The 7929-nt window shown below is 40.4% G+C and overlaps 1 pseudogene; it reads right to left on the bottom strand.

The window, feature by feature from the left end:
* Nucleotides 1-5205: 5205 nt before the first annotated feature.
* LOC104655905 lies at nucleotides 5206-5629 on the bottom strand (annotated as a pseudogene).
* Nucleotides 5630-7929: the final 2300 nt, after the last annotated feature.

The following is a 7929-nucleotide window of genomic DNA, read 5'->3' on the forward strand; positions in this document are numbered from 1 at the left end:
TATTACATTATGTGATTTGTTCATTTGTGTTTTGCTTCCCCTCTCACTCAGAAGTTTACCTCTAAGGAGACAGAGACTTTGTTGCTCTGGTCCTTACAACATTGTGTTAAGTGCTTTGGTCCTTACAGCATTCCTAGCACATAACACAATGCATGGCACTCAAAAGCTACATATGAATGTTTGAATATATATGGAATGCACATGCTCTTTTCTGAAAAGATAAAAGAAAAAGAACACCAAGAAGACTTTGCATATGTGTACCTAAGATCTTACAATGTCAGTAACAATGTAGAATATTTCATTCAAATGAAATGCTTTTCACGAGACATTTTAGTATGCATTGCACAAATAATCTTTTTCAGTGAATCCTTTTCAATAAGTACTTTTCCATAGAGCAACTGAAAAGGCAACGTGAAAAGAGGTTTAGATAAACCACAATAAAGCTTTACCAATAAAATTTCTGAAATCCTCAAGGTATTATTCCATGACTCACAAAATAAAGGTCTATAAAATCAATTAAATGAAACCAAGTTCAGCATGTTGTATTCAACACTTAGATTTTCTGAATTTTATATAAAGTTCGTTTGCCAAAATGGATGTATTGTTTATGCCTGCATTAAATTTGCTTATGGTAAGCAACTACAATAATGAAAGGGGAGATTTTCTTGATTGTAGACAGTAGCATATACACCGTTTTAAAATTTTCAGTGAATGGGTGTAATTTTAGAATAAAATAATTTTAAAAGATTTTAGAATACTTTAGAATAGAATTGTATTTTATTCTAAAATTACACACATTCACTGAAACTTTTAAAATAGTATATAGCCAGGCATGATGGCTCACACATGTAATCCCAGCACTTTGGGAGGCCAAGGTGGGCAGATCACCTGAGGTCAGGAATTTGAGACCAGCCTGACCAACATGGAGAAACCCCATCTCTACTAAAAATACAAAATTAGCTGGGCATAGCACTGCTTGCCTGTAATCCCAGCTACTTGGGAGGCTGAGGCAGGAGAATCGCTTGAACCTGGGAGGTGGAGGTTGTGGTGAACCGAGATCCCGCCATTGTCCTCCAGCCTGGGCAACAAGAGCGAGACTCCATCTCAAAAACAAACAAACAAAAACAGGATATATGCTCCTCTCTGTGATCAAGAGAGTAGCATGTAAAACTTTTAGAATAAACGTTGCAATGAATGTGTGTAATTTTAGAATACAAATTTAAAAAATAAAATTTTACAATCAAATTTAGAATAAATTAACAATCTGAAATTTTTGTACCTGGTAATTATCTCTGATTCTAGTAAACCCTAAATGCATAGACAGATGGACGTGTTGATAAAAATGGAAAGTAAATTTAAAAATGAAGGATTTTAGTTGCCGAAAAGTCTTTCCTCTAAGGGACTCAAGATTATACATCAAACAAACTTTAAAAAGTGGATGATTCCATAGACTTTTAGTGTATTAAAATACACTTTTCATACAAATTATCTAAGATATTCCCCCTCAGCTGCACTTACTTAAGACTACTACAGTCCTCTGGCTTCAATAACCGAACAACTGACTCAGGCAATTGGCAAAAGGTTAATGTTATACAGTCCCACACCCATGAGTGATGCGTTTTAAAAATTCTGCACTATGTAATTCTGGAATTCCTTTTTTGAGAGAAGACCAAAACAGTGTGACATTTTATTTTCCAGATCTTGCCTTTCCTTGGACAGAATTTATTAATTGTTTTGCAGAAAGTAACATACATTTATATGATTCAAACATCAAAAAACACTAAAGGCATATCATGACCCCCTTCCCTTACAAAGTTTGTTTTGTTTTGTTTTGTTTTGAGACGGAATTTTGCTCCTGTTGCCCAGGCTGGAGGGCAATGGTGTGATCTCAGTTCACAGCAACCTCCGCCTCCCAGGTCCAAGCAATTGTCCTACCTCAGCCTCCCGAGTAGCTGGGATTACAGGCATGAGCCCTCACACCCAGCTAATTTGGTATTTTTAGTAGAGACAGAGTTTTACCACGTTGGCCAGGCTGGTCTCGAACTCCCAACCTAGGTGATCCGACTGCCTTGGCCTCCCAAAGTGCTGGGATTACAGGCATGAGCCACCGTGCCCCACCCAAAGTTTTTTTTTAAGTTGGCTTTCCTGTTTCACCAAGAAGTAAATTGGCATCTATTTTCTCTTCCATGTTTTGCTCTTGCGATTTCTAAGAAGAGGTGCTTACAGCACTATGTTCATCCCAAAAGTTTGCCTTCTTGTCTGAAGATCAAACCAGGGCCTTTAGCCTGATGCAGTGGCTCATGCCTGTCATCCGAGCACTTTGGGAGGCTGGGGCAGGCAGATTGTTTGAGCTCAGGAGTTCAAGACCAGCCTGGCAGCATGGTGAAAACCCATCTCTTCAAAAAATACAAAAATTAGCCAGGCATGGTGGCATGTGCCTTTAGTCCCAGCTACTAGGGAGGCTGAGGCTGGAAGATCGCTTGAGCCTGGGAGGTGGGAGGATCACTTGAGCCTAGGAGGCAGAGGTTGCAATGAGCCAAGATGGCGCCACTGCACTCCAGCCTGGGTGACAGAGTGAGACCCTGTCTCAAAAAACAAAAACAAACAAACAAACAAAAAAACAGAGCCGTTGAATTTTCTTTGAGACCCTGGTCTGTCAGAGATTTCTCCCTGACTGCTTTTCATAAACCTCCCCATGTCATTCTGTCTCTTAAAAACGCAAATTCTTCCTGTTTAATTGACCTTACCATTTTCTAATTTCAGTGCCAAAGGTCCCTCAAAGAATAATCCAGCCACCGTCTCTTCTTCACCATCCACTCACTCTTTACGGTTTTGAAATCTAGTTTCAACACCATCACCCTACCACCACCCACAGAGACCTCAATGTAATTTATCTTTCCTGGGGACCTGCTCATCATCCTAACCAACAGTTTTGGTTTTTTGTTGTTGTTGTTGTCATTTGTTTTGTTTCTGTTTTTGTTTTGAGATGGGGTCTCGCTTTGTTGCCCAGGCTGGATGGAGTGCAGTGGTGCAATCTGGACTCACTGCAACCTCTCTATTCCTGGTTCAAGCGATTCTCATGCCTCAGTCCCGGGTAGCTAGGATTACAGGCATGTACCACGAAGCCAAGGTAATTTTCTTATTTTTGATAGAAGCAGAGTTTCACCATGTTGGCCAGGCTATTCTTGAACTCTTGACCTCAAGTGATCCACCTGCCTTGGCCTCCCAAAGTGCTGCGATTGCAGGCATGAGGCACCACGCCTGGCTCTAACCCATAGTGTCTATCCAAATGGTTTCTCTGTCGCTCCTGGAGAACTGCAGGTTTCCCTCCTTCGCACAGCTCTCACCTTTGGGACTGATCACATTGCCAAGCCTTGGCTTCTTGTCTCCTCAGGACACTGCCTCTGTTTCCTTCATGGGTAGTTTTTCTTCCTTTGAGTTTGTTTATTCCAGAGTTCTATGGTCTTTTGTTGGTGTTATTCTAAATCCCCACTTCGGATATCTTATCCACTATGGCTCCTTTGTGAGATAATACAAAATCTTCAAATCTTCCTATTCAGCTCTGGTCTCTCTTTCTCTCTCTTTTCTGGAATTTCAGTTTTTCCCTTCCCAGGCCTCCTGATGCTCTCACCTGTTTGTCCCACCTACTGCCTCAAACTCCTCTACTAAACTCACACCCTAATTCCCTAAACCAGTGTTTCTCAATCAAGGGTGATTTTATTGCTTTCCCTCCACAGCCCACCCCCATCCCAGGACACATGTGGCAATGTCTGGAGACACTGTCGCACTGGGAAGGGTGCTACTGGCATCTAGTGAGTAGAGGCCAAGAGTGTTGCTAAGCATCCTGCAATGCACAGGGAAGTGCCCGCAACAAAGAATACTCTGGCCCCCAGTGTCATAGATGTCCAGGCTGAAATCGTGTCTGAATCCATTTGCCACTGAAACTTCCCCTTATCTTGGCTGGGTGCATTGACTCACACCTGTAATCCCAGCACTTTGGGAGGTTGAGATAGGTGGATCACTTGAGGTCAGTTCGAGACCAGCCTGGTCAACATAGTGAAATGCCCTCTCTACTGAAAAATACAAAAAAAAAAAAAAAAAATTAGCCAGATATGGTGGTGTCCACATGGAATCCCAGCTACTCAGGAGGCTGAGACAGGAGAATCACTTGAACCCAAGGCAGAGGTTGCAGTGAGCTGAGATCGCACCACTACACCACTCCAGCCTGGGTGACAGAGCAAGACTCCATCTCAGGAAAACAAAGGAAAAGAAAAGAAAGAAAGAAACTTCTCCTTATCTGTCACCTCATCACTTTGGCAGAAAGTCTGAGATTTAATCCTAAATTGTTATTTTCCATTTTCCTCAATTATCTCACTCTAGCCAATATCCAGAGTTTCATTTGGGTTTTTGCCTTGAAAGTTTCTGTTCATTGATTATTTTCATCCCTACTACTATCATTATTACATGCATACACTTGGGTAAAAAATATAGTTTACCTGATCCCAATAGCTCATCTCTTTTCTCTCCTATATTTGCACTCTACTGTTCCTCCAATACTGTTTTCCTCACATCAAAAACTTTCAGTGGCATCCTCTAGAGCCTTTCTTGTTAGGGCTCCTTGACAGTTAGGCCCTTATCAACACCTTCCTCTTATGTCCTAAGTGAACCTTCCATTCCAGGCAAACTGGCCTACTCATTCCATTTTTTATTCTAAATGTAATAGTCATAATAAATAATTGTTATAATACTGTATTAGCAGTTCTACTAGATAGTAAAACAGTAGATTAGTGAACCATTAACAAAGATTGGTTTCTCTTTTTGAAGGATCTATCCTTGATATCTCATGATACACATCTGTGGATTCTGGAACCAAGCTAACTGGATTAAGTTCTTGGATCTGCCACTTAGGAACTTGGGCAAGTTGCCTCGTTTCCCTATCTGTAAAATGGGCTGACAATAATGCTTATCTCACAGAGTTGCTGTGCAACTTACAATAGTACCTGGAATATAGTAAGCACTAGGCAATTAGGCTATTATCATTCCCTTAATGAATGCACATTTAAAGGCCATATATTTTTGGGGGATTTTGTTTTGTTTTGGGAACAAATACTTTTTAATTGGCTTAAAGTTTATTTTTATTTTTATTAATAAAACAAAACAAAAAAACAAAAGCAAGAAAAAAGCAAAAACAAATATCCTGGAGAATCATGCAATGCTTCTAGCGTTGAACACAATCCGGGATCTCAAATGTCCATGCTTCTTTGCTACTGGTCCTGTAATGGCAGAATCTTTCATCTCACCTTCATTGTTTACTATGACCCCTGCATTATCTTTTAAATAAAGAAACATGCCATCTTTTCTCCGGTATGACTTCTGTTGTCAAATGACCACTGCTGGAGGTACCTTTTTTCTGAGCTCTGGTTTGCCTTTTCTTGACTGTGGTCATCACCATGTAACCCACATCAGCAGTGGGAAGTCTGTTCAGCCGTCCCTTGATCCCCTTCCTGGAGATGATATACAGATCTTTGTCCCCTGTGCTGTCAGCATAGTTGATCACAGCTCCTGCTGGAAGACCCAGAGAAATTCGGAACTTCACACCAGAGGACCCACCACATCCTCGCTTCAACATCTATCTTTTTTTTTTTGAGACGGATTTTCACTCTTGTTGCCCAGGCTGGAATGTAATGGCATGATCTCAGCTTACTGCAACCTCCACTTCCCCTGTTCAAACAATTCTCCTGCCTCAGCCTCCCAAAGCTAGGATTATGGCCCCTGTTACCACGCCCAGTTTTTTTTCTTTCTTTCTTTCTTTTTTCTTTTTGTATTTTTAGTAGAGACAGGGTTTCACCATGTAGGCCAGGCTGGTCCCGAACTCCTGACATTAGGTGGTCCACCCACCTCAGCCTCCCAAAGTGCTGGGATTACAGGCTTGAGCTATTGCACTTGGCCCACTTCAACATCTTGAACGATGGAAAGTAAAGGCCATATATTGATGTATAGTGTAAATAATGTTATCACATCTCTTGGTATGCTAGCCAAAGTGACATACCCCCAATGCATGTCTAATTGTTTGATCTGAATATTTTCTGAGCATATCATTAATGATTTTTTCTTTATGTATTATATATAAATGTGTGTGTGTACACACACACACACACACATGTTTAATGAGAGACCTAGCATGATTCTGGAAACCTAAAAATTCCTACAAGATGCAAAACTTCAGTATACACAGTATTCCCACATCAGTAAAGGTCTCCATGTGGCCAGGATTATCAAGTTTCTAAAGTCCAGTATTCAACTTGTTCATCATTAATTACAACGTGGCTCTGATCAACTTGGGGAAAACTACAAAAAGCAATTAAGGAAAAATCAGAACCAAGAATAAAAGACAAGCTTTCTTTCTACTTTTTATCTTTGTCCAGAGTTTCGATGTTTTCCATGTAGCTCCACATGGATGGGTTAGAAGGTAGAGCAAACCATCAGTAATTTCTTCTGAAATGGGAGGACCAAGGAGGGGAGGAAGACGGCATTTCTCCCAAAACCTGTGCCTTTCCTATAGAGTTGTTGTTGTTTCTCTGTTCTTTCCCCTTTTCCTCCTGGGTGGTCTCTCTCCCGTGAGTAATGGTAAGAGCAAGAAAAGCCATGGATGTAACAATGTGAATATGTAACCACATGACTTTATTGCCTGTTATATAGGTTCCAGATAACCATTTTATTTTGTAACTCAAATTCTTGCCTTTCCCAATCTCCCCTGTGTGGTATCAAACTCTCCCCAACTCCTCTCTCAACCACCACCCTCTTAAGCCGAGCTAGTAGAACAAGTGAGGATCTGTCTGTAATTACTGCTTAATTCATTTGCATGTGGATGTTCTCATTATAATGTCATTAGCATGGGGAGGGAGTCTGGTTGCCAGAGCAACCAGGAGTGGGGCAGGTGCAGTTCAGCCTCAATTGGATTCTCTGCTTGGTTTGGTCAAACTCCACCTGTATTCCTGGCTCTTATCACTCTTGCGGCTGCCAAAATGAAAACATTCCGCAGTTACCCTCTTTATGTTGGCCATGTCTCCAGAATTTCTTGGTAACCTGTACAGTTCAGCTTGATTTTGCTAATAACCCTTTATTTTAACTAACCATGCTCAGAGACTTTTTTCCTAATCTTTACTGTCCAATATGGTAGCAACTTACCACATGTGGTTACTGAGCACTCAAAATAGGATTAGTTTGAATTCAGATGTCCTAGAAGTGTAATATAAGCAAAGGTCCTCAAAGACAATATAAAAAATGTAAAATATATCATTAATAACTTCATTAATTTTAAGTCTTTGTTAAAATGGGAATATTTCAGATATATGGGGTAAAATAAAATGTATTATTAAAGTTAATTTCTCCTATTTTTACTTTTTAAATATCTGTGCTAAAATGTTTAAGCTTATAAATGTGGCTTACATATATGTTACACATAATATTTTTACAGGCAACACTGTCCTAGATCATTAATTCCCCTTCTGAATCTCTCCTCTGATCAGTACTCCTATCTTAATCCACATAAACATTTTCAAAAGCTGTCATCCTCTGCAGAGCCTCCACAGCTCATTCTTTCTGGATTGCCTTGCAATTTGCTTGTTTCAGCCATCATTTCATAAAGACTCTTAGAGGTTATGAAATTCAATTTTCCTATCAACATAGGAATTCCCACGTACAACGGTGCTGATAGATGGTTAACCAGACTTGGGGGCCACTACTTAACAGAATAGCAGATACAGAAAACCTCAAATTCTAAGACAGTTTTTCCTTATATTGATAAGAAATCTGCTGTTTCTATAAAGTTACCTGCTGGCTGGGTGTGGTGGCACGTGCCTGTAGTCTCAGCTACTCCGAAAACAAGAGGATCACTTGCGCCCAGGAGTTCAAGACTACCTTGGACAA

This window comes from Rhinopithecus roxellana, chromosome 14 (assembly GCF_007565055.1).
Source record: "Rhinopithecus roxellana isolate Shanxi Qingling chromosome 14, ASM756505v1, whole genome shotgun sequence".
In the NCBI taxonomy this organism is placed as follows: domain Eukaryota; kingdom Metazoa; phylum Chordata; class Mammalia; order Primates; family Cercopithecidae; genus Rhinopithecus; species Rhinopithecus roxellana.